The sequence below is a fragment of the Arvicanthis niloticus genome, chromosome 3 (genome assembly GCF_011762505.2).
Source record: "Arvicanthis niloticus isolate mArvNil1 chromosome 3, mArvNil1.pat.X, whole genome shotgun sequence".
Classification (NCBI taxonomy): Eukaryota; Metazoa; Chordata; class Mammalia; order Rodentia; family Muridae; genus Arvicanthis; species Arvicanthis niloticus.
This window is the reverse complement of record NC_047660.1, coordinates 118,508,004-118,535,522: the sequence shown is the minus strand read 5'-3', so window position 1 is coordinate 118,535,522 and position 27,519 is coordinate 118,508,004.

The following is a 27,519-nucleotide window of genomic DNA, read 5'->3' as shown; positions in this document are numbered from 1 at the left end:
TATATTTTGGTTATATTAATTACATTGAGGCTGGGCAGTGGTGTCGCATGCCTTTAATCCCAGCACTTGGGAGGCAGAGGCAGGCAGATTTCTGAGTTCGAGGCCAGCCTGGTCTACAAAAGTGAGTTCCAGGACAGCCAGGGCTATACAGAGAAACCCTGTCTCAAAAAAAAAAAAAAATTACATTGAGATTATATTACAATCTCAAAATTTAAATAATTGACGAGAAGGAGGAATAGGAGGAGGAGGAGGAAGAGGAGAAAAGGAAGGAGGAGGAGGAGAGGAGGAGGAGGGGGAGGAAGAGGAGGAGGAAAAGAAGGAGAAGGAAAAGGAGAAGGAGAAGTCCAAGTCCAAGTCCAAGTCCAAGTCCAAGTCCAAGTCTAGCCTGGTGTAGTTCCCACCGTGACTTAGGACACACCCTGGCACTATAACATCTACAATGATCAAGGACCTCTGAACCAAGGCAGATGCTGTAATGGCTAATCACAATTATCAACTTTAGTCAGGGCTATACAGAGAAACCCTGTCTCGAAAAACAAACAAACAAACAAACAAAACAATTATCAACTTAATGAGATCTAGAACTACCTAAGACACAGGTCCCAGAATATGCCTGTGGGGGATCATCTTGATTAGGTCAATTGAAATGGGAATGCCACTTGTGAGTTATCATTTCTTGGAATGGGATTCTAGACTGCATAAAGGGAGGAGAACTAGGCACAGGCATTCAGCATTCTCTGCCTCCTACTTCCAAACACAATATGAGCATCTGTTTCTTTCCCCTCACTACCTTGACTTCTCTCCCATGATGGACTTTATTCTCCAACTGTGAGCCAAAGTCAGTCCTTTTCCTCTTAAACTGCCTTTATCAGGGCATTTTGCCACAGCAACAAGAAAAAAAAATTAGCACAGAAGCCCTGCCTAGAATTTCTAGACAGGCTTACTGCTAGAATATATTCCCAAATAAAACCAGACTGCAAAGTACTTCTTCAGTATACAGACACTGATACATGGCCATCGGTATTAGAACAAATGAAATTTTTATTGCTAAAGACAAATCAAGGTACCAGTGACTGGCAGTAAGAGGATGGAGTCATATGAACTCTCAGACAAAGAATTCAAGATAGCTAGTTTGGAAAGCTCAGCAAACTTTACCAAGAAATATTTAGACACTTATCAGAGAAAGTTAGCAGTGAAATTGAGGTAAAATTTAAAATACAAGTAGGAATTGTGGAACTAAAAATTACAACGGACCAATGTAAAATATGATACAGAATATTGACAACAGAACTGATCAAACAGAAGAATCTGTGAACTTTAAGACAAGGTACTTAAAATAGATGTGCATGAAAATGTAATGGATAAGAGGTGATGAAGAAAGTTTGCAGGATTCCGGGGATGATGTCAAGAGAGTAGATATATGTCACCAGTAAACAAGAGGAGATAGAGGTAGAAAAATGAGGATTTAAGAAATAATAGGAGAAGGTTTTACAAACCTGGAGAAAGATAGAAATATAAATATCCAAGACAAAGGCAGAAGAAGGACACCTGCAAGAATGAATTGAAGGAGGGCTGTCACACACATATTGTAAACAATCAAAAATGAAAGACCAAGAAAAAAGAGCAAGAAGGGAAGAGGAGCAACTCCCATATAGTGGAGCATGTCTACCTGCAGACTTCTAAGAGAACTCACACATCAGAAGAGAGACAGCTGAAGAAACAACTGCCAAGACAGGGTACCACACTCAACAGAGCTGCCCTTCAGCACTGAAGAGGGCATTCCCAGACAAACAAAAGTTCAGGACCTCCTTACAGCCAGACATGCCTTACAAGAACTATGAAAGAAAGCCAGTGCTTCCCTGTAAGAGAAAAGGACACAAAAAGAGCAGCATAATAATGTCTGAAAGTATAAAGCTTAACCAGTCAAAGTAAAGCATACAGTAAAATTCAGGATAATAAGTATATGTGCATATATATGTGTGAAGACCCCCAAACTTGGGAGACCTTTACTCAAGTCTCGGGAAGTCACGGCCACCCACAAACTCGCAAGACACCGTACCTGGATGCAATCAGCAGAGGTTTATTAGGGAAGAGAGCTGGCAGCCAACAGTCAAACTGTTTACCCACACAGGAGTAGAGTTTGACAAAAGGCCAGCAAACTGAGGGGCTTTTTTTATAGCACAGGGTGGGGAAAGAGAGGAATTTTTGTGCAGTTACACATGATTGGTTGCATTTTCACACGGTTACACATGATTGGTTGCTTTACAAATTTTGAACATCAGCAGGCTTAACACTGGGAAGACCTGGGGGGGGGGGGGGCGGGGAGGGGTAACCAAGAACAGTGGAAAGTTAGCTAGTTCTTGGAACCACCCAGATGACGTGCATCTTTCTCTGTGGTCAGGAATGTGTCTTCCTGCTTTGGGCTGTCCCCACCCACAGGTGGGTTTTTCTTCCCTGAGGCTTGAGGAATGTTGCTCTTCCCGGAATGTATCCTGGGGCAGTGAATGCCTGAAATCTTACATTCAGTTCCACTTTCTGGAACCTGCATTCTTTTGCTCAGGTCTAGGGGTAAAGAAAAAGCCTGTATATATTTTATAAAATGGTCTTTATAATTTTTCACTCTACATGTATATATATGTGTGTGTGTGTATATATATATAATTTATGCATAAACATTAGCATAATTTATATATATAATTTAGCATAAACATTAAAAGACAAAACAAACCAAACAAAACACTCCAGCAAGTGTTGGCATGCAATCATGGCCTAGACATTCAAAATGTGGAGGAGTGAAGTTCAATGTTAGAGTGTTGTGTTGTTTTGTTACAATTTAAGTTAAGTAATTATCAGCTTTAAATAATGTTATAACTATAGGATGTAATTTGTAAGCCTCAGAGTAACCACAAAGCAAAAGCCCATAATTGATGTGCTAAAAGGAAAAAAAAGAAAGAAAGAAAGAAAGAAAAGAAACAAGAAATCAAAACATTCCCCTAGAGAAACTTGCTTTAGTACAAAGGAAAATGGTGAAAGAAAAGAAAAATTATTGTTGTCTTTATATGACCTCAAAAGCCAAGGCAACAGAGCCAAAAACAGACAAATGGGGTCACATAAAACTAAGACGTTTCTACACAAGAGAAACAACTAGAAACAACCAACAGAGTAAAGAGATGAGCTACAGATAAGCAAAAATAGCTGCAAGCTACAAATCTGATAAAGGTCTAATTTCCGTAGTTTATAAGGAATGTAAACAACTCCATAGCTAGGGACGAAATAACACTATCAAAAAGAGACAAAATTCATGAATACATATGTGTCAAAAGAAGATATACAAATAGTCAATAACGTATAAAACACCACCAACTACCAGAGAAATGTAAATCAAAACCACATTAAAATATTCCCTCCCATATTTTAGGATGTTTATTATCAAAAAGTCAGTTGATAACAAATGTAGACCAGGATGTGGGAAAGAGGAACCTTTACCCAGTGTTAGTAAGAATACAGACTGGTACAAACAACTATTACACACTCAAAATGAAAATTTGTCAAAATATTAAAATAAAGCTATCATATACTGAATAATCCCACTACTCTGTATATATCCAAAGGAAATTTAATTACTGTGTTGAGGAGATATCTGGATTCTTGTAGTCACTGTAGTACTACTTACAAAAACCAAGATATGCATTCATCAATGAATAAAGGAAGGAAGGAAATGTGGTAGATACATATAATATTTACCATTATACCATGGTTCTGCATGTGTACATATATTTGTATGCTAAATAGACATACATACCATATCTGTGTGTGTGTGTATATATATATATATATATATATATATATATATATACACATATATACACCCATGTATATGTATACTCTACATATCAATTGAGTTCACTATTCAGATATAAAAAGAACAAAATCCTGGCATTTATGGATACATATGAATGTTCTACTGAACATCATATTAAGTGAGCTAAACTAAGTACAGAAGGATGGAGATAACCTAATCTTACTCCCATGTGGAATCTATAAAACTTGATCTCATGAAAGTAGAGAAAAGAATGGTGGTCACCAGATGCTTAGGTGGTTAGGAGGGAGGAGAGGAGAAGACTGGTTGAAGGATACATAATTACAGCTGGGTAGAAGGAACATCTTTTAAATATCTAAAAGACGGGATGTAGGAAAGCCTTTGGGAAAATGGTGAGGAAGAGTATAGAAGGAAACATAGAAGCAATTGATGTGTGCAACACTTCTTTTGGAGTGATGAAAATATCCTAACATTGAGGAGGGATACAGGTCTGTGAGCAAACAGGAAGCCCTGGGCTTAGACATTTAGGAAAAGTAAATTGTATATTATATGAATCATAATTCAGAAAAGCTATTTGAACATCAGCAATAAAAAGAAGCAAGTTATATCTATGTCACTCCATGTGTAAGAAAGCAATGAGGCGTTGATAATACTAACTCCTTTTACTATACCAACTACAGATCAAACAAAGAAACTGAGAACTCAGAATCGGAACAAACAAGGTTATCTTGAGTTGTTTTACAAATTATGTTACAATGTGTCCATATTCTTTTCTAGTGGCCATGTCTCTACATTTTTATGTACTGTCTTAGTCAGGGTTTCTATTCCTACACAAACATCATGACCAAGAAGCAAGTTGGGGAGGAAGGGATTTATTCAGCTTATACTTCCACACTGCTGTCCATCACCAAAGGAAGTCAGGACTGGAACTCAAGCAGGTCAGGAAGCAGGAGCTGATGCAGAGGCCATAGAGGGATGCTGCTTACTGGCTTGCTTCCCCTGACTTGCTCAGCTTGCTTTCTTATAGAACCCAAGACTACCTGCCCAGGGACAGCACCATCCACAATGGGCTGGGACTTCCCACCCCTTGATCACTACTTGAGGAAAATGCCTCACAGCTGGATCCCATGGAGTGCATTTCCTTAAGGGAGGTTCCTTTCTCTGTGATGACTCCAGCTTGTATCAAGTTGAAACACAAAACCAGCCAGTACAGGTACCTATTGACTATTTACACAGAATGCTTTTAAATACATGTGTTTAATAATAATCAAATAAATAGCTGGATCAACAATTCAACAGTTAAGAGCACTGGCTGCTCTTCTAAGAGATCCAGATTCAATTCCCAGTACCCACATGGTGGCTCCCAATGGTTTGTGATTCCAGCAGAAAGGAGTTCAGTGTCTTCTTTGGACTTCTGTGGACACTGTCTGCATGTGGTGGACAGACACGCAAGCGGGCAAAACACTCATATGCACAAAATAATAAAATACAAATTTAAAAATAAAGAGAATCAAGTCAAGGGCTTGGGAAAGCAAAGGCTACTACTGCAGCCAATACCACCAACCTGAATTCAAGTCTCTCATAGAAGAATAGGGAACCAGCTCTAGCAAGTTGTCCTCTGACGTGTGTGCGTACACACACACACACACCTAATAATAATAAATAATCAGTAAAATATAATAAATTTTCAAACAAAAAATTAAATAAAAGTATTTGTATACTTATTTGTTTTATGAGATCAAATATTATCTGGACAAGTTCAACCTTATTTTTTCTTTTTTTAATCAAACCATTCCTATCACATACCAGAAATGTCATCACATAAAATACAAAACTAAGAGCTTATGAAATTCAGGGAAAAAAATAAAATAAAATGGTAAGGGGACAGTTGTTGACCCAGTATGCTGAAATTCCCAGAAACTCAAGCTGTCACAGGCTTCTCCTGTGGGAAGGCATTCTTTAGTACCCTGTTTATCATGTCCAAGCATGCACAACCTCCTACTTAAAAGTAACAGCTACAATAAGTTTCATAAAAGACAGACAATAAGATGCATGCAACAATGAACTCTCAGCCCTTCTATACACACAGCCTTCCGTATGCAGAATAGCACAACAACCCAGGAAAAATTCACACACTGGGAGTCCCAGATTTCCACCCTCCCAATACTTGAGGTTGTACTAACACATCTTCCTCCACAGGAGTGATCCTTAAATGCTTCCTAGGGATGAGAGCAGTCTGGGACTGGATCCAATAGAAAGAACAGCTAAAACTACAGTTATATCTCCAATGTTACCACTAGAACTTGGGGTCAGTGGCTTCTCCTCAAAATGTCTTCACTTCCCCAGTAGCAAAAGCAAAAGGCTAAGCTTTTGATGCCTCTCCTACCAAGCACAAAGAGAAAAATAAAAGGATGCGCTAGAAACTGAAAGTCACTCCACAGGATAAAAGTCCTAAATACCTATTACTGTGGCTACTGTGCTGGTAAAACAAGCTGTCACCCTACAGGGATATTTCATATATGTGTGTGTGTGTGTGTGTGTATATATATATATATATATATATATATATATATTAAATTACATATACATATAATATATAAATATATATAATTTATACTATTATATTTATATTATATTTATATTTGTTTTTAAATATTTATTATATTTATATTTTGTTATATTTATCGACCCCCCCTATAGAAGAGTTAGGGGAAGGAAGGAAGGAAGTGAAGTGGATTGGCAACATTTAAGCACTTAAGAGTCACTCCTGTGGAGGAAGATGTGTTAGTACAGCTTCAAATATTAGGAGGGTGAATGGGTTGGACCCCCCAGTGTATGAATCCTTCCTGTGCTGTTGTGTGATTCTGTGTGTGGAGGGTTGTGTGTATAGAAGCTTGCAAACATCACAAAGAATGAAGGATGGAAAATAGAAAGGAATGTGTGTTAGCCAGGCGTAGTGGCTCATGTCTTCAATCCCAGCACTCAGGAAACAGAGCCAGCTGGATCTCTGAGTTCAAGGCCAGTCTGGTCTTGAGAGAAAGTTCCCAGACAACCAAGGCTACATGAAGAGATCCTGCTGTCAAACAAAATAAAATAAATTTTAAAAGTGGTGTATGTTATATGATTCCATTCATACAAATAGAGAATACATGCAACTAGACTGTTCTATTAAAATTATAACAGTGGTTCCTTTTGCAAGTATGCAGATGGTAATGGTTTTGAAGGGTGTATAGAGATCATTGGGGAAAAAAACCTCTAATTCTTGATCCGTATTTATGCAAATCCATCAACCTGCACATTTGAGATGTGGGCCCTTTATGCATGGTATACTACAAAACAAAATAATTAATTAAAAGAAAGTCCATCAGGGCTCAGCAGAGGAGCGTGTTTCCTTCAATCATCCACCTAAAAGGTCAGCCAGCATTCCAGCAAGATAGGTTAACAGGGAAAAAAATCACAGCAATTTACTTGATCAAAGTTTTAGACAGCATTGAGCCTTCAGTAATGTAGACCCTGCACCCCTGCAAGACCTACTGTTAGGCTTCTGCTTGATGAATGGACACAAATTTAAGACCGTGGTTGGGCAAAAGGCATGATACAATCCTAACAGACTGAGAGGCCAGTCCACATTCTTCCCAGACTCTGTTTGGAGCATTCCTTTGGAATGAGGGCATTTCAGGGGAAACAAGAAGAGAGAACAGGGCGTTTCTAGGTTTTGTGGCTTGCTTTTGTGGGTAGAAGGGCTCAAGTGTCTATCTCACCTTGAGGAAGATGAATTCTGGCTTGTAGGACCCTGCAGGGGAGAGAAAGGGATAGGAACTAGAGAGTCAGAAAGCAGGGAGGCAGGGAGGCAGGGAGGCAGGGGAGGCAGGGAGGCAGGGAGGCAGGGAGGCAGGGAGGCAAGGAGGCCTTGCTTCTGAGACCTCCTGGTCTTCTTCAGTTCAAAGTACTCAGGACACCAAAGAGTCTCACTTCTGCCCACTTCTGCCAGGCAGTGGTGGCGCACGCCTTTGATCCCAGCATTTTGGAGGCAGAGGTATTTCTGAGTTCGAGGCCAGCCTGGTCTACAGAGTGAGTTCCAGGACAGCCAGGGCTACACAGAGAAACTCTGTTGGGGGGCGGAGAAAGAGTCTCACGTCATGTGGTGCCCTGACAGACCAAACAGCTCTGGGAACTGTAGCAGATGGTCAGCATATACAGCATCTTTTCACAAGTGGTAAATGTCAGAATTCAAACAACCATTCACCTCATCCAGGGGCATCAACATCGAGTAAACAGAGAAACTGCATCTGTCTGTCTGCCTGGCATTCAACATTTCAACCGTATGGAGGTGGGAAGAGCCAGGTTCCACAGAAACAAAGCCTGAGATAGGGATTAAGAACACATAGTGTATTAGGGGGCATACCAGAGAATGGGGTGGTAGGGACTGTAAGAAGGGAAGGAATTAGCCTGATGGAGAAGAGAGGATCCAGAGAGACAAAGAGAAGCTTCTCTGGGCAAAGAGGTCCACCTTTGGTAGTCTCCATTTCAGTCTTTTACTCCAAGCTGGGTAGAGTGACCACAGTCTCCTCTGCATGGAGGCTGCTGCTGGCCTACAACAATCTTTAGAGGAAGAAAAGCTAGGTGGAACCAGCACCCAATACTCTCCAATGCTGGGATGGTGTGCCTGTCAGTGACTGGTTTGGGCCTGGGCAGTGTCCATCACACTAGCCATTTGAATCCTAGAGTCATCTTTAAGTGAGCAAACAGTTCATGCTGTCAATCACATTAGTCAACTCTCCCAGCAAAGCCTTCATCCTTCCAGCAACTAATCTTTCCAAATATCTATTTTCCTACAAAAGAAACCTCATCTTTATACCAGAGACTCAAAACTGGATTTACGAACTATGTGTCCCATGCATAGGCAGCAATGGTTAAAACAAACAAAAAAAATGTAATAATTATCAGTAGATTGAGACAATGGTCAACAGAAATGAATTTCCTTTGAATTCTCTGATAAACAAGCAGAAAGTTGAAGAGGAGGAGGAGGAGGAGGAGGAGGAGGAGGAGGAGGAGGAGGAGGAGGAGGAGGACAGAAAGACTATTCTCCTCAGCCATAAATCACAGAAATTGAATTAGATCATCTTAAATCGAGGGACAAAAAGCCAGTTATAGATCCATTTCAAGACACTGGCTGACATGGATTCCATTTGTGACTCACTGGACAGCATTACTTAGCCTGAGTGCTTCTCTGCCAATATAAGCACTTAACACGAAGATAGGCATAACACCACAGGAAGCAAAGACACAAAGGAAAGCGCAAACAAGACAACCTGCCCGGAAAAGAGACTTCGGGCATGGTTCATGCCCTCCGGAACCCTCCGGAAGTCTGCTCTCACTTCCGCAGTGACGCTCCACGGAGCGCTCAGTCTCTAGAATCACACCCTCTTTCCAGATACCATCAATGCAATCAAATCACCTGTAACTTAACCTTTGGAAAAATCAGATCAGCAAGTAAAGCCTGACTATGCGTCATCCGATGAGCCAGGATCCAGACGAGGTCACTGGTGAAACCTGCGGGTAAGGATAGGGTTAAATGAAACCAACTAAGACTAGGACAGACCCTGGTTTTGCAGTAGCAGAGCAGTTTATTGTCTAGAGGAGAAGGCAGAAAGGAAAGACAGCTATGATTTAAGGAAAACAAACAAACAAAAACTGCACCCCCCCCCCCCCAGGTCCCCGAGGGAAAACTGCACTCTTTAGTCAAAACAAATAGGGTGGGGGCTGCAAAGATAGGTAAAATTCCTGCCACACAAGCAGGAGGAGCTGAGTTCAACCCCCAGTAGCCATACAAAAAGACGGGCACAGGAGTACTCATGTAATAATCCCAAGCTGGGGAGGCAGGCACAGGAGGATCCCAGGGTTCACGGGTCAGCCAAATCTAGGTAAACGGATGAGCTCCGGGTTCAGTAAGAGACCGTATCTTTAAAAAAAAAAAAAAAAAAAAAAAAAAAAAGTAACGTGGAACATGATGGAGAAGGACATCAGCATTGGCCTCTGGCCTCCACATTCACACACACACATACGCGCGCGCACACACACACACACACACACACACACACGTGAGGAGGGGGGAGAAGCAAGTAGGTGTGAATAAATGTTCCGTTAGACCCTTCTTCTAACCCTCTGTCAGTACCATGGTAGTCTGGATCTATTTAGAAGCCAGAACCAAGGTGTAAGCAATTCAAACCACCAGGATGTAGTGTAGAGGGCAGAGCACATGAGCACACAAAGCAAGTGGGGCAGAAGCTCGACAAAGCATGCCTTGGTTTATTTTGTAAACAGTTCTGAAAATACACAGTTCCCTTTGAACAGTACCTTTCAAAAAAAACTTCCCGTGTGATTGATAGTAATAACTGCCTCATTATAATGATTAATTTTAATATAATCAATATTCCGCCGGCATGATTGACGGTAATAACTTTCATGTGTGGGACGCTGTACCTCAGGTTTCCCTTGGAGGTTACTTCATGTTGGTGGGTCCTCACCAGGTAGGGAACAAATTCACTTTCTTATACAGATGGTCAGATACATGCTTACAATGAGCCAAAGAACTGAGTTAGCACCACCCAGTAAGGATGCCACAGAGGCCCGGGCACTCTCTCCCCTCTTCTGTAACAAGGATGCTTCCATTCTTCAAGATGCCTTCCAATACTTGTGCACTGTCACAGGGCTTGTGCAACACTTACACTCCTCTTTGAAAAATAAAATTTAGGTGCACTTCTTTACAGCCACAGTTTTCTTTCTCTTTCTTTTTTTTTTTTTTTTTTTTTTCTTCCATTAATGACAGAATGATGGTGATGGTTCATCTCTGCCATGCTCACCAGATGTAAGGCCAGATGATGCTTGACTATATCTAAAGGACAAATTTAATTCACTCCCAATGAACTCAGCATATTAAAAATAATTTTGAAAGATGACTCAAAAAAAAAAAGAACTCCCAAAAACAGCATCTGTAATGTGAACACCTGGGTTCTAAGTGATGCCTTCTGGACCAACCTGGGTCCTCCCACTCACTTAATAACCCCCAGCCTCCAAAAGAGACAGGCTCCTTAGTTACAAGAGCAAAAATCAAACAAACAAAAAGAAACAATCTAAATCTCTAAAAGTAGAGCATCGCTCGGGCTTCCACGAGTTTGTAAGCCACCCACCCTGCTCTAGCCTTCTCAGGTGGAAGTTAACGTGGAGATGCTTCTGGCTTCCCGATGCACCTGCTTTGTGCTCCATGCCTGGCTCACGCTAACCCTCCAGAAGATAACCATGAATGGATAAAAAGATAAAGTCCTTCTTCCTTCCTGGAGCGCAACCCTATGTAAATATCATTTACCTTTCTATACTATTTCAAAAGAAGAGGAACTGGTGATGATGTTCCATCATAGATGAGAGCAGAAAATGATCTCCAGGATTATGTACGGAAAAGGAAGAAAACAAATATGCCCCTACCCTCATCCTCCACCCTACACCAGGACACCAGCTTCCCCTCCTCTCTCTTGCTCTCACTTGAATGTCAAACAATCCCTGGGTCCTCTTGGCAGACATCAAGCATCTTTTTCTTGCGAAGCTATCCAAAAAATAATGAATATTATTACATCTCCTTCACAGCCATGTAATTGGCTAATACTAAAAGTGCTAAGAGAGATGGCGTTTTTGCTGGTTCTCATCTAGAATTTAGACAATCAACCATGAATGCCTCAGGCTGATCACATGCTGAGAGAAGCAATAATAATACGTCTGGCCAGATTTCCCTGCCAACTGGAAGGCCCAGGTTTGGGAGCAGATGTGCTGTGGAGGGGTGATACATTTGGTTTTCAGTGGGGAGGGTCTGTAGGTCTCATCTGTCTTCTGGACCCCTACTGGTCAGCTCCAAGTGCAGTACCAGCTGCCTAAGGACCAGCTCTTCTATGAACCATCCAGGCATTGGGGGGAAGAGACGCATCCTGTGGAAGCACAGCCCCCAAAGCATCCTACAACCTGGGGACAATGCCAGCTCTCTTCTTAATGTCATCACAGTTCAGTGGCATTGCACAAGGTGATTTTGGTGTCGTCCTCTTTCCCACTCCTCCCCCAAGCTCACTTCTGCCTCTGCATAGAGAATCAGCCTACAGATCACATGCCCGCTAGAAGCCACAGATGACCAACTGCAAAATCAATAACCTCTGTCGCTGCTGCAGCGGGCGACCCTGGGCTTATCAGCAGCATCATAAGTACCTATTTTCCTGACATCTCCTAAATCAATAACTTTGTTATTGTTTGCATTATCTGACTATAAGTTTGGTCAATAATATACCCAGCTAATGGATAACATGAGCTAGGATTGCGTTTCTTTCTTTCTTCCTTTCTTCTTCTTCTTCTTTTTTTTTTTTTTTTAATTTAACTCTCCCTATACCAGTAGGATTCACTAAGTGACCCTTACAGGCCCTGTTTCTATCTGTCTTTCCTGAGTTTTATCAAATCCTTCTAAGATATGGGTTGTATTGAGACAAGGAAATTAATGTTGCCCAGGTCTAAACCAAATTGAATAAACCCTGCCTCTCTCTTTGCCATTACTTTTATTAAGTTTCCACAAGGATGGTAGATGGGCCTGGCGTGTGTGTGTGTGTGTGTGTGTGTGTGTGTGTGTGTGTGTGTGTGTGTACTTCCTTTACTTAATATGCTCAAAAGAAGAGAATAAACTTGCTAGTGGGTCGATCTAGATGCACAAAGTTAAAAAAAAAAAAAACACTAAAAATAAAAATGTATATGGGGGTCAGTGAGGTGGCTCAAAAAAGTTAAGCATGACTGGCTAATTCAATCCCAGAACCCACACAGTAGAAGGAAAGAGAAGAAATTTCTCCCTTAAGTTATCCTCTAACCTACACATATACACACACACACACACACACACACACTCACTCACACTAAATAAATGTAATTTAAAATTTTTAAGGAAAGTGTATGAGTCTCAGGATGAAGTTTTGAAGTCCTGTACATTATTAACCTAAAATATATGTATGATAACATATGGATTAAAAATAAACGCTTTTAAAATAATGAGACACATCAGCTCCCTGCACTGTCTAGTGGCACACAAGTATGTGGCAGAGCACAGATGGCACCACCTGTCACTCACCTTGCTTGGGATCACACAGGATTCTTGTAGCCTATAAAGTCTGAAATATTATAGCTAATAATTTTTTTTTAAAGAAAGGAAATAAAACCTGGGAGTAACAACGCGGTGTGTGATGCACAGAATGCTTTGATTTTTCTGCCACATTAAAAATATTTACTGATTTCTCCGACTCAGCCTTAGCAGCAACCCCGGGTCCTGAAGAAATAAACAAAAGACTGGCTTACCAGAATGAGCCTGGGAGAATCGTTGCCCGCTTCATCGTTCTCCCCTTTGCTGGTTTTATTTTTTTTAATTGGATCTAATAAGTTATTCATATATAATGGCATTGGTAATGGGGTATGAAGATATGGATCACAAGAAGAATGTTGCTGTTGTTGTGTAGTTTACATAAATTAACTTTAAAAGCATGCTACTGGATTTTCAAATTGTGGACTGCTGTACTTAGTTCATGAGTTTAAAGTGTCCCAGAGCCAGCCTTAGTGCGAGACAAGTCTGATATTTGACTTTTGCAGCTGAGATAACTGAGGCTTAGCCAGCTGGATGACTGACTGCCAAGTCAAAGACCTAGTTCACCCAATCCTCAATGGGATGTGAAGCCCCGCCCCCTAGCCCCGCCCCATGGGGCCCCTAGGACACACCTTTCTTCATTCCTAATCTGCTCACCTGTTTGCTGTTCATTAGAGACAGCACAACGATAAAGGCAGCTGCTTCAGGGATACTATCAGGTGTGTACTGGAGTCCGGACAACACCTACAGGGACTTCCAAGGTTCCTGTGTCCTGGAGAAAGGAATTGGACCAGGGACACATGGATGGAGATAGAAACCAAGAGTCTTTATTAAGGAAGAAAAGAACTTCAGGAAATGGAAGTGGGCCAAAGCAGGAGTAAGGTCGGAGTTCAGTGGCGCCTGTACTGGGTGTCCCAGAAGACTGTGACACTTGTACTGCTCAATTAATGTGCCAGCATTGGTGAGGGAGGGGGATTCTCTCCCCTCTCCTCTCCTCTCCTCTCCTCTCCTCTCCTCTCCTCTCCTCTCCTCTCCTCTCCTCTCCTCTCCTCTCCTCTCCTCTCCTTCTCCTCTCCTCTCCTTCTCCTCTCCTCTCCTTCTCCTCTCCTCTCCTCTCCTCTCCCTCTCTCTCTCTCCTTCCCTCCCCATCTCTCTCCCCTCCCTCTCTCCCCTCTCCCTACTTTCCCCCTCCTCTCCTGTCTCCTTCCTTACCTCCCCAGTCCATCTTCTTGTACCTTACCTTTCTTTCCCCACATCTCTCATTCCTTCATATCCTAATCTTAAAGCCTCTCCCTACCCTGATCTACCTTCTTAGCATGAGGGGTTCAAACTCTCTCTCTCTCTCTCTCTCTCTCTCTCTCTCTCTCTCTCTCTCTCTCTCACACACACACACACACACACACACACACTGTATCGTGCTAAGTTAAGAACTGATCTAGCTAACAGATAAATGTGCATTGCTGGATAGAGCATCACAGGAAATTGTGAATGAAAAGTAAGTGTGATCCATAAATTATGGTCATGGGAGGTGGGTGATGATTCAGAGCCTGGACTCCTGTCACCTGGTGACAGCCATGGGACCATGTGCCCTAGGCTGAGCCACACAGTCACTCCTGCAATGTCAAGGCCCTTGGAGACCAGTTACTTCTGTTTACTTGTCCCAAATGTAGCCACGATCACACCTCCAGGGATTATGTCTCCATATTTATCTTCTGCTGGCTTTCTTCCTGTCACCTGGTCCTATCTTTACACTTGGAGAGGGCTTGAGAGAGAGGGGTAACTTGAAGTGTCAGTTGACAGACAAGATATGCTCAATGGCCTCCCAAACTCAAGAGCCACAGAGAAAGACCAGAGCAGGTCCATTGATGTGTGCCAAGCCTTCCTGCACAGCAGGCTGAAGGCCCAGAGGCCAGGATAGCCTGTTGCCTTCATCCTTGGTAGCCATGTTTTCTTTTCTGACAGACTCCTCTTGGCTGGTACCCTGTCTAAGACTCTGCCTAGGTCCTAACTGGTTGCCTCACTCATGAACTAGGAGCTGTCAGCAAATGACACCCAGTTCTGGTGGAGGATCCACTCAAGCCTCCCCGAGTCCCTTCAAATAACAAGACTCTTTAGAAATAAGATATTTTAAGAAAGTCTATACTACAGCATCATAATCTGACACAGCGATTTGACCTCTCTGGCTGTCTTCTTCTGGTTTTTGTTCACAGGATTAAAGTGGAAGGTCAGAGCCCTTTCTTGTCTGCAGTCTACACGGAATTTCTCTCCTTATAATGCGGCTGGGAACCGGCTCCTCTGGGCACATTTACATTACTCCTCCTAACACATTTCGAGGTTCTCTGGCTGCCATGCTACGTGAACCAGGTCAAGTCTGGGAGGGAGAAGGGGGCTTTTCCTTCCTGTGACCTCAGGACTGATTTAATTAAGCATCTCCTCCAGCCCCGATTTATAGTCTGCAAAGTGTCCTCGCAGAGGCCCTCCGATGTGCTCTGCCTCTCAATGAGCGACAGGGCCGTGCCATTCTGAGCTGCTGCTGCCCCCGCGAGAGCATTTTGTACAAGCGCAGCCTCTGCAGCCCTCGGGCCGAGCCTCCTTTGGTAACACAAGAGCGGGTGAGAGCTCTCCTGGCTCCCTTCAGGCACAAAGCTTTCTCCCTAGATCCCTGCTGTGAGGAGGGAATAACTTTGGAACCCTTTTCAGAAATCGTGATTTCTTCTCTAGATTGAAAATGAAAATAAGAAAAGCCTTCACGTATCTGGATAGGAAGAGTGAGGGGGGGTGAGAGAAAGAGAGAGGGGGGAGAGAGAGAGAGAGAGAGAGAGAAGGAGAGGAAGAGAGAGAGAGAGAGAGAGAGAGAGAGAGAGAGGAGAGAGAGAGAGAGAGAGAGAGATCTCCGTGGGACTGTCCCCTGTGACTTCCTCTGTTCCTCCATCAGGCTCCAGCTGTCCTTCACAGCTTAACAGCTCTGCCCTTTCAACCTGCCACCTAGAAATGAATGAAACCAAATGTCCCATAGGACATGGCCCCTCCCAGCCCCTCAAAGACTTCTCCCTGGAGATGAAATCTGACAAAAGAAACAAATTAGATTAAAATGTGATACCAAGGGCTTTGCGTTGCTCAGATAAAAAGAATCTACAGAATCGTTAGGACCAAGAGCAGTCAGTGTTATGCAGCTTGCAGTGGGGAGAATTCAGACGACTTCTACCCACAGCTGTTCTTGCTTGCCACCATGCAGGCTTTCCTGTCCTCAGCTGCAGATGTGGAAGAACCAGTGGGGGAGTGGAAGCAGGAGGAAGAGCCCAGAAGTGGCCTATGAACCAAACAAGTAATATAAATAATGAAACTGGCAATGGGACCTTTATATAAGTTGGGCTTTTATATAAGTTCTCCAGATTTTTAAATGCCTACCTCTCAATTTAAAAAAAAGCACTATCCCTGCAATATTTATATTGTGCACTTTCTAGGCAGCAGGCCCTTTATAATTCCACTATGAACCATATGAAGTAAATGTTGCTACTACTTCCTGTTCCCTAATGAGAAGCAGTGAAGTAACACCTGCCTTACCTACACAAGGCAGACAGCCACCTGCCTGAATTCTAACCACTGCACTAGACTGCCTAAGGGCTTCACCTGGGGAGACAGCTCAGTCTGGGAAATTGCTTACCACAAAGGCAAGCATGAATGCCAGAATTCAACTCCCAGAGCCCATGTAAAAGCAGGGACCCACATGAAGACCAAGCTGCACATCTGCTACATCTGTCCAGGGAGGCGTCGGTCCAGCCCCTGTATGCTCTTTGTTCATATCCCAAAAGCTGTTGCCTTTATGTGGGATGTGTTCTTCTAGTTGGGCTGCCTCGGTGGGGAAGAAGTGCCTAGCCTCACAGAGACTTAAAGTGCCAGGATGGGGGTGGATACTCAGGGCCCTCCCTCTCCCCCCTCCGACCACTCAGAGGAGAAGGGGGAAGGATTGTATAAGGGGGTGACCAGGATGGAGGCAGTGAGCAGGATGTAAAGTGAATAAGTAAAAAATCAATAGTAATAATAAAAAAAAGCAGGGACCTTGCTTTCAGTCCTAGTGCTGGAGAGTTCCCTGGAGCTCACTGGACAGCAGCCAGCCTAGCCTAATAGAAGACCTCAAGTGAAAGACTGTCTCAGATAGATAGATAGATAGATAGACAGACACATACATACATGCAGAGTTAGATACATACATAGTACATTCATACATACACACACATACATGCAGAGATAGATACACATACATACATGCAGAGATAGATACATGCATAGATACATACATACATATATACCTGCAGAGATAGATAGATGGATACATGCATAGATAGATAGATAGATACATATACACACATACATACATACATACATACATAGATGGATACATGCATATGTGCATACATACATATGTACATACATGCATACATATGTAGGTAGATGATAGATACATACATACATAAACACATACACATATATATGCAGAGATAGATACATGCATGTGTCCATACACACATACATACATATGTTGTAATACATGCATACATATGTAGGTAGATGATACAAACATACATACATACATACATACATACATACATACATACATACATACCAAGGTGGGAAGTGTCAAACAACACCCAAAGATTGACTTCCATATGCATAACACCTACACCCTTATCTGTGCATGTGCATGCACTCACACACAGACACACACAAATGGCTGGATCATAAAAGAGCATGATCATATTCTTTAAAACAAATAATAAAGCTACAGAAATTGACTATAGAATGTGAAAGAGTCTTGCTGGATAGGAGAAAGAAACAGTGGGGGAGGAAGAAGGATGCCATTATTACACAGAATTAGACTTGTCCTAATGGCTAGCCAGACATAAAAACCTAAGTGTCTTATTGAAAAGAATGCAAATGTAAGCATGAACAATGCTGCTGCTAACATGTTTTTTCCACATGTTTGAAACCACATGGTGGATAAGCTTACAACCCTGGCATTTGCTTGTGATTCAAATTTGTGTAGACAATGCTGCCCTCTCATGGTCAACAATCTAATAGCATGATTTTGTTTAAAATTTCGTTTTCCACAAGTATTTTGTGGAATATTGCATCCATTTCAGTCAGCATAAGCACATTAAAAATGTATTCGCATATCACAACACCCTTTTTATGTTTCAATACTTAACTTGGATTTAGGATTTACCATTTTTACATAGGCTCTACAGGATGGCAGAAGAAATTACTGAATATTATATCATGGAGTTACTGGGCTCCTGAACTTTCAGAACTCAGATCCTTGGAGGAAGAAATGTTTTTCCCATGGCGACAAGCTCGGAAGAACTCTCAAATGAACAGGATCTGGCAGAAGTGACTATCTTCTTCCATTCGAAGGGAAAACATTTACTTCAACTGGAAGTAAACCCAAGACAAGTTCATAAACAGTTAGGTAAAAGTAATGGTCTGTGGTTGTTGATTAAAAAACAAATCACTTCCTGGCTTCTTAAAGGGACAGGTCATTTATGATTTCAGTAAGTCAAGTAAGTTTCTGTGGCCCGGGACACTAGGCAGCTCAGACCAATGCTCAGAGCTGCTGGGCTGGTCCAGAGAAGGCAGCCTGTGTGGGAACTGTGGAGTGGCAGAGGACAGACATCAGCCCTGGAGAATGGAGCAGCTGCTGCAGAAAAGAGGCTGGGGGAAGGGTAGTTTATAACTCCAAGGGAGTCCCGCCAACGCTGTGGCCCCTCTCGAAGAATATTTCAGTAGAAAAGGAAACCCTCACGTGTGCCAAGGCTAGACTGGAGCCTGAGGCACAGTTCACTTGCAAGCATTCCTAATGTGGTCAATACTGTACTTTTTAAAAACATTATCGTTTTACATAAAAGTCTTAGCTTTGGTCCTCAGCAGAATGAGAGGAGTTGACAAGGCTGAAGAAGGTTTTGTTTTGTTTTGTTTTGCTAGAACTGAGGAGGTAGGAGGTGCCCTCTGTGGCTTGACAATCCCACTCCTCTCTAATGTGCACCCATCGGCCTCTCTCATGTTAGCAGGTGTCTGTGTTTTTGTAGGCGTTTGTGTTGAATGCCCTCTGTTCTGTCTCTGAGAATTGTGCTCCATGTATTTGTTCAACAGCCACAGACTTCCACAAACCTAAATGCCTGCGAGTTTGCAAACACTCATTCTGACTTAACCCTTTCCTTCCTCACTTCCTTCCCACTTTCCCATTCTCTCCCTTCATTAATGGAACTACCCATGAAATTTTAAAGTCTTTTGTTAAAACATTACTAGTTATCTCTAAAGCACTGGAGTTTTGAAGAAGGCTTTCGTGTGGATCTGCATTTGAAATAATTAAGCTAGGCAATAAAAAGCTACACTGGGGCTACCCTACAGTTGCACTCAAGTCTTCTCCTTTGATAGACTGTCACACTGAGTCACCCACAGGAACACTCTTTACCTTTCAATAGTCCTCAGTGGATACTTACAGTAATGACACTTACTCCTCTTACCTCACTGGGATTCTGAAAAATAACTGTAAATCAGAATATATCTGTTCAGCGTTCCTAGTCTATAAAAGGCAATGAAAGTATAAGGACCAAGCCAGAGTCACCAGAAGACGGCTTTAGATCTACAATAAACTACAGCTCAATTTCAAGGAGATGTGATTGGAAAAGAGGCAAGATGATCAGGAATTCAAGGTGACCTTTGGCTATATAGAGTTTGAGAGCTACTTGAGACATTGTCTTAAATACACACACACACATACACAGACACACACACACACACACACAGAGAGAGAGAGAGAGAGAGAGAGAGAGAGAGAGAGAGAGAGAGAGAAGGGTGTGGGAACCCCAGAAGCAGCTGTTATAATATGAGCATATTTGAAAAACATGCAACAAAATATTACTAATAGCTGTAGCTTAGTCACTGCTCTATTGTTGTGAAGAGACACCATGACCAAAGCAGCTCGTATAAAAGGAAACATTTAATTGGAGGCTTGCTCACACTTTTAGAGGGTTAGTCCATGATCCTTATGGTGGGAACCAGAGAGCCATGAAGCTGGAGATGTAGCTGAGAGCTTTACATCCTGACCCACAGACAGCAGGCAGAGAAACACTTTTGAAACCCAAAGAACACCTCTCCTCCAACAAGGCTACGCCTCCTAATCCTTCTCAAACAGTTCCACTAACTGGAGACCACACATTTGAATATATGAGCATGTAGGAGCCATTCCCATTCAAACCACCACAAGTTACATTGAAACAATTGGGATTCAAGGTGATTCTTCTATTTGACCCTATGTACTTTTTTAAATTTTCCCTATGGAAAACCCATCTTAGCTGCATAACAAAATTCTAGCAGAAAAGGATTTTGAAAAAGACAGGCACTGGTAGCAAAGAAAGTAAACCTTTTATATTCTGACCTTCACAGGTTGAATAATTAATTGCTAGCTACTCCAGCAGCCAATTCTAAATTCCTGTTTATACTTAAAATTGTATATGCATGACTTGGAGTTCAGGAGAGGCCATGGGAGCATCTTGTGAGAGGCATACTCTCTGTGCCTGGAGACATGGGTAATTTTGGACCAAAAAAAAAAAAAAAAGAATCTGCATGAACAGGCTATTAAAATCCCACCCATCTCTTCTGTTTCATGCCTCCTTTTCTTCCTTTGCTTCTTTCTTTGTTTCTTTGTTTCTTTCTGTGGTGGTGATTTTGTTTTACTTTGTTGTTGGTTGGTTGGTTTTTGTTTTGGTTGTTGTTGCGCTGCTGTCGCTGTCGTTTCTATTGTTATTGTTTGAAGCACAGGTGGAGTTGCTTTTGCAGGGAGGAGGAAAGGTCTTACATATGCTAGGAAAAAAATCTACTCCATCTACCATTGAGCTACAGCCCCATTATCTATCTATCTATCTATCTATCTATCCATCTATCATCAATCTATCAATCTATCTATCATCAATCTATCAATCTATCATCACTCTATCATCAATCTCTATCTATCTATCTATCTATCTATCTATCTATCTATCTATCTATCTATCTATCTATCATCTATCCTTTCTGAGGCACTGCGGCCTATCATCCATTATGACCCAGGCTGGCCTCAAGCATGTTTCAGTCCTTCTCTCTGTCCTCCAGAATGCTGGGTTGTAAGCATGTCCCCTACATCTATCTTACCTTTGCTTTCCTGTAGTGCTGGGTTATACCCAAGACCTCATACATGAGAATCAAGCACAGCTAAGCCAGATCCCAAGACCTACACCTACCTTTTTCTGTTAAAATGCTTTAAATAAAAATCTAATTTGGGGTCTCTTATTAAAATTTCAAGATTTAGGATTAGACTCATTTTATGCTGGAACTGAGTGATGGACACGGAGGTGGTCCCTCACTGTGGTTTGCCACAATCCCCACCCCTCCCTAACACCACTCCGTTCACCTCCACTAGGTCATACCAGTTGTGCTTTCTCTATTGCTCCTCAGTTTTCATCAACACTGGGGGGCGGAGGGTAATGTTCAAGTCTTCCCCTCTCTTGGGATGGGGAGAATCTTAATTTTCTTACAAAGACTCTTCTATCACATATAACCTGTATTACATAGTCTACACTTTGCTCTTGTTAATCTGTCTTTCCTTATAGGGACTTTGGCCACAGACTTGAGTGATATATGTAGAAAAAAGATGTTTTGCTTCTAGTACAGTTTAAAACACAAAAAATTAAATATATATTGTACACACATATATGTATATTATATGTGTATATGTTATATTACATATTAATATTATACACGATATTAATATACATATAAATACACATACATTGGTCACCATGGGATCTGACCAGCTGTTCTGTGTCCTCTTTTTCTAATGTTCATCTGATCAGTTTCCTAGATCCAAGCATGGTGAGAAAAACTCTGGTTCCCCCAAACTCCTTGTCTTGCAAACCAGCTGTGTGTAAACTGTACCCAATGCCCTTCATTAGTGATGTAGGATCCCTCAGACCTGACAACTCCAGTCGTCCAGCTCTTTGTAGAGACGCTGCCCCTGTCCTCCTCAACTGAAGATTACTATGGACAGTGGTTCTCGGGTGGCGACAGTATTACTCCCAGGGACTTTGCCCGTCTCAGTACATGATTTTTTTTTTTCCTGGCATGTTTTGTTTTGTTGTTGTTGTTTTTCCTACCAGATGCTTGGAATGTCTCTGAACATCCTAGATAGACCTTGCCAGAGGGAACCAGCAGTGCTAGGTAAGTGTTACTTAAACAAGCAGTGCATCTCCTTGAAGTTATAGAGATGAAAGTCCATGCTCTGCAGTGTGCCATTGTGAAAACATCTCTTACACTCTATGAGACTGGAACGTTTGCTGGACCTCACAGCCGGGGTTATAAAGACTCCTTGAGGTCACTCATCCTACCGTGTACTCATCTTGCTTTTTTAACCCGTCTTTAAGACGGGAATAGAGCAATCAACCTGACCTGCCTTGGATTTGCCATGTAATCAGCTTTTACAAGCTAAGCTGATGCATAACTGCATCTTAAGCCTTGTACTCTCCCACGCCCCTGACCCACAAATCATGCATATTTGTCTGTATGCTATGGTAGTAAATGCTAGGAGCAGCAAAAGGGCTGAAAGTGGTCTTATAAAAATGATTAGCCACTCAAAAGGCTGGATGCTCTAACATTTGAGTGTGGCTTGGTGGCATTCATTGGCTTGTTTGTTATCTGGGTCAGTCAGAGCTAAAGATCTGTAAAGTAGCCCTCATTCCTTCAGATGCTTGAGAGCAAAAGCTCACTGTGAGGGACTCACAGACACAAAGACAAGGACAGACAGACTCACAAGACAGTGTTTAGGAAGACTCATAGAGTAATCGGAAATGAACAAACCATAACCAAAACAATCACAAACAAGCCAACCAAGAAATAGGCCAGGTCAGGTTTCTGGAGAAGTTGGGTAAAGATGGAATGCCAGGACACAGGGAAGATCTAAGTGTGTCTTTCTCCTAACAAAGCCTGACTATGTCACTGTGTCTTACAGGACTTCCTGAAACCTCAAAGCACATGTGGAACCGTGGCTAACGAGGGTCGGGTGCCTGGGAGATGGACATTCTCCACCCAAGTGAGCTCAAGCCTTCTGAGAAGGTCCCTGATTTTCCGGTGAGAAGCATTCTTGAAGTTACCAGAAACAGAAACAGAGCCTTGATGTCCAGCAGGTGAGCTCTGGGTTCCATGCAGGGCTCAAGAGCCCAAGCCGAACAGTACGATCATGAACACATTCCACAGGGCGATGAAGATCCGGAAGTACCTCAGGCTCACTGAGAATTCCCGGATGTTGTCTCCTGTGCTTGGGTTCCCTCGATTCTTCCCCCAAAGCCTTGCATGTCCTTCTTTTTCAGTTTAAAGCTGAGCACAGCCCCAGCGTTCAGCAGCAGCGTCCCGAACAGCAGTAGTCTCCAATCACCCTTACAGCTGAGGCTTCCATCAGAAGACAGGGGGCAGAGAAGTACAGAGTTCGAATCCAGGCTAACTCTTAGTTAAATTATGCCAAATTGTGTTTCTTAATTCCTTTCTTTAATGTGACACCAACACATTGTTGGTATCTAAGTTTATCATTAATATGTTCAAACCAGTACATTTTAGTGCCCCGTGTGAGGAGCATGTGAAACTGAGGAACCTTAAACGAGCACCCAGGATAGCCTGAGTTCATATGAGTATTAGGAAAACCCCTCACATGGGCATGTACACATTGGATAACTCAGGTGCCAAAAGCCAATGAAGCTTAGGACTCTCCCCGTGTTCCCATCTGGTCTGCCTGCAGTGGTGAATGGAGGGGTCCCAAGGAAGCAGAAAACTTGGATGTCTCGAGTCTGCTAAGCCAGTAGGTAGATCTCAGGAGCAGGAGCAGTAACCCCCATCTCCCTGTTCCTTGTTAGCAAGTCCAGTGTGATTCTCCTCCATCCTCCATCACAAGAAGCTGGCCTGGCTTTCTGGGGAGCGTGCCATGTCTCACGTACACTCACAACTGCCCTCATCATGGGGAATTCTCTGTCTTTTACGGCTGGCTGGGGTTGGCTTATCCTTTATGAGCCAACCCACAGCAGGAGGAAATGGTAGGTTTAATCCATATGGCAATTTGGCACTTCACAAAAATGTCAGAGTCCTCATCATAGCCGCTATTGCTATCCAATGAGTTCAGGTCCTCCTAAAACCTTCTCATTTGAACTCTGTGAAAGGCCGAGCCCCAAAGGGGAAGAGTGAAGAGCTGGTTTGTCACTGTTTACAGTTCTCTGTCCTCAGGAAGAGGAGGGAATGAGACAGTTTGTTAGACTAAAATGAAACCACATCCGCAGCGCCAGACTTGCTGACAAGACACTACCTCCCAGGAATTCAGAGCGGAAAACTCAAGAGATGTGGACACTCAACTTCCCAGTCTTGATAAAGTAGAACAGAAGCAGGAACACGTTTGAGACGCTATGCTGATGCTGGCCTCCTCAAGCCCCTCCTCTCCGTTAAGTCCCTCCCCTCCGTAAGCCCTACTCAGTCAAAGGCAAGCTGTTACAGACACTCTTGGGGTTGTTTATGGGTGTGGATATTTTTTTGTTTGTTTGTAGTTTTCTTTTCAATTTTTTTTACATTGTGTGTGTGTGTGTGTGTGTGTGTGTGTGTGTGTGTGTGTGAGTGCGCGTGTGCGCGCATATTCCACAGCACATGTGAAGATCTAAGATCACTTGCAGGAGTTGGTTTTCTCTCTCCACTAAGTGGGTTCTTAGTAGCCTGATGTCTTTACCCACTGAGCCATCCCACCAGCCTGGAAGACTTTGAAAAGTCCTATTGCCACTCCTGATAGAAAAAAAAAAAAAAAAGCTTTGAAAAAGATGGTAAGTGAACGAAAAGAGGCACAAGGTGCCTTTGCCTTTACTGTCTCTGAACCTAATTCTCGACATCCATTATTAATGTGTTATGTTCATAATAGCTGTTAGAATCAAAATCATTTGCCTGATTATTCGCTTTTGACCCATGGGTCAGAAAACAGCCTATTTATAATTCTGCTTCAGGAAAACATTTAAGAAATGAACACAAAGGTAGCCCACCACTCCATTAATTCACAAGCTGAGTTAGGCCTCTGAACCCTGAACCTCACTTTGGATTTAGTGCACAAGAGAGAGGGAGCTGGGCATGTGAAAGGCCTGGGCAGAGTACCAGGCAGGCATGTGGTACTGACTCATGTGCTTTAGATACCAAGGGGGACACATAATGGGAGCTTATAAAATCCATTTCAAATCACCACAGGGCAGAGTCAAGAGCCCCAAGGAGAGTCTACGGGGAGACATAGTGACAGCTGAAATTACCATCACTCTGATAGGCACCCAGCTAAGAAGCCCTTCCCAGTGCTTGCTTTACAGTATTCAGCTATAGGGCTTTCTCTCAGCTACCAAAGGCATCTGGGCTGTCCCCATGGTCCCCTGTGGGTTCTTCTCTGGACCAGAGAAAGAGGTCAAGGCAGACACAGGCAAAAGACGTTTTTAAAGAAGGGTGGCAGAGAGAGAGAGAGAGAGAGGAGACAGTGAAAATGGATGCGAGAGCATGCGTGTAGAAAGCTAACCTGCACATTTCTCAGCTACTGGAAAATATTATGTCATAGTAGATAACTTCTACAGTGTTTCCTATGTGTTAAACTCATCTTAATCACTTTTCAGTCACTCAATTGATTGTTGCATTAGCCCCTGTAATTAGCATCGTCACCAACCTTACTAGTTAGGCAGAGGTATGGAACATATACCCTTGGCTACACAGTTGGCGAAGGACAGAGCTGTAAGTGGAGAATCTGATCTGGGACCTGTGCACACACCACAGTCCTATGGACCTCTCAGCCAGGTACCTATGCTGGACCACCATGCAGAACGTTCATGCAACCAGGCTTCAGGGTAAGCTTAGAAGCTGTCTCTGTGTGTGCTGGTGAAGGAGAGGGTCGAAATAAAGTTCTGGGGGCTGGAGAGATGGCTCAGTGGTTAAGAGCACTGACTACTCTTCCAGAGATCCTGAGTTCAATTCCCAGCAACCACATGGTGGCTCACAACCATCTGTAATGGGATCTTCTTCTGTGTCAGAAGACAGCTACAGTGAACTCATCATACATATAAAATAAATAAATAAATAAATAAATAAATAAATCTTTTTTTAAAAAAAAAGTTCCAAAGAGAAGAGCTTTGTAAAATCACAAAGAAAGCCAAAGATATGCAGAAGGTACTGAGAGAAGGTGTGGTGAGGAGAAGAAGGGGAACAGTTTTAGCCACACAGCAGCCTGGTGGAGGGAGCATGACTCAGTTTCCTTTCTATTGCCATTTAAACACCACAAGCAAAAGCAAGTTGGAGGAGGAAAAGGTTTATTTCAGCTTATACTTTACAGTCCATTGCTGAGGGAAGTCAGGGCAGGGACCTGGAGCCAGGAACTAAACTTACTGCTTACTGGCTGCTACTCATGGCCTGTTCAGCCTGCTTCCTTATGTAAGTCAGGATCACCTGCCCATGAGTGACACACATGTGCCCTTGTGGGCCTTCCCACATCAACCATTAATCAAGAAGATGCTTCTGGAGACTTGCCAACATGACAACAGGATGGAGGCATTTTCTCAATTGAGCTTCCCGCTTCTCGAATGACACTAAGTTATTTCTTGTTCACACACACACACACACACACACACACACACACACACACTAGCTCCTGAAAGGTAAGACACGGGCAGCCTTGCCCTTAGGACAAGCCCATTGTCTTCACAAAGTCTGTAGATTTTGGTACTACACTGGTTCCTCTGGCAAAGCAGTCAGCAGTGGAGAGAAATCCACTCTGTCACTCTGTGATTCAGAGAACAATGACCAGGAACCATATTGAGAGAGAAATTATTGTTTAAAACCAAGCTACCCTGAGCGTCAAAGATCTTCAAATGACCTCCGGTCAAGAGCCTGAATTTCACCAGCCATAACACCTGGGGGAGGGAAGGCCAAGGAAGACATTCATGAAGAGTGGGAAAGCAGTTATACCCAGGTCAAGAAGGGCACAAGAAGCCTCACCATTGGTGCCCAGGGCTGACCTCACCAATCGAGAATAGCCCTGAGCCTCTGGAGCTGCCTGCTGCTCACTGCTGTAAAAATTAAGAATGCTGAATCTCCAACAGCCCACTGCTAGATGTCCTCCTAGGTATCCTCTGGCAAGGTGATGAGTACTAAGGAAACCTTCACATGATAAGACAGGTCCCCATACATGCAGCTCTCATTCCTGGCTGCTTCCCACATTCCTGACACAATCAAAAGAAACCTTAGGAAGCTAAGTGACCAGCAGAGGCCAGCGGTGCCCAGAGAAGACAAGCTGACAAAGTGAAGACAGCAATGGTAGACTTCAGACACTCACCGGCCAAATATAGAATCAACACCAGCAAGAAGCATAGAAAAGACAAGAGCCGAGCAGTCTGACGACCCTGCTCCTGTGTGCATTTGACTAGCAGTCTCTGATTTGTTTATTATTGACGTATTTTTTTTATCAGTGCTT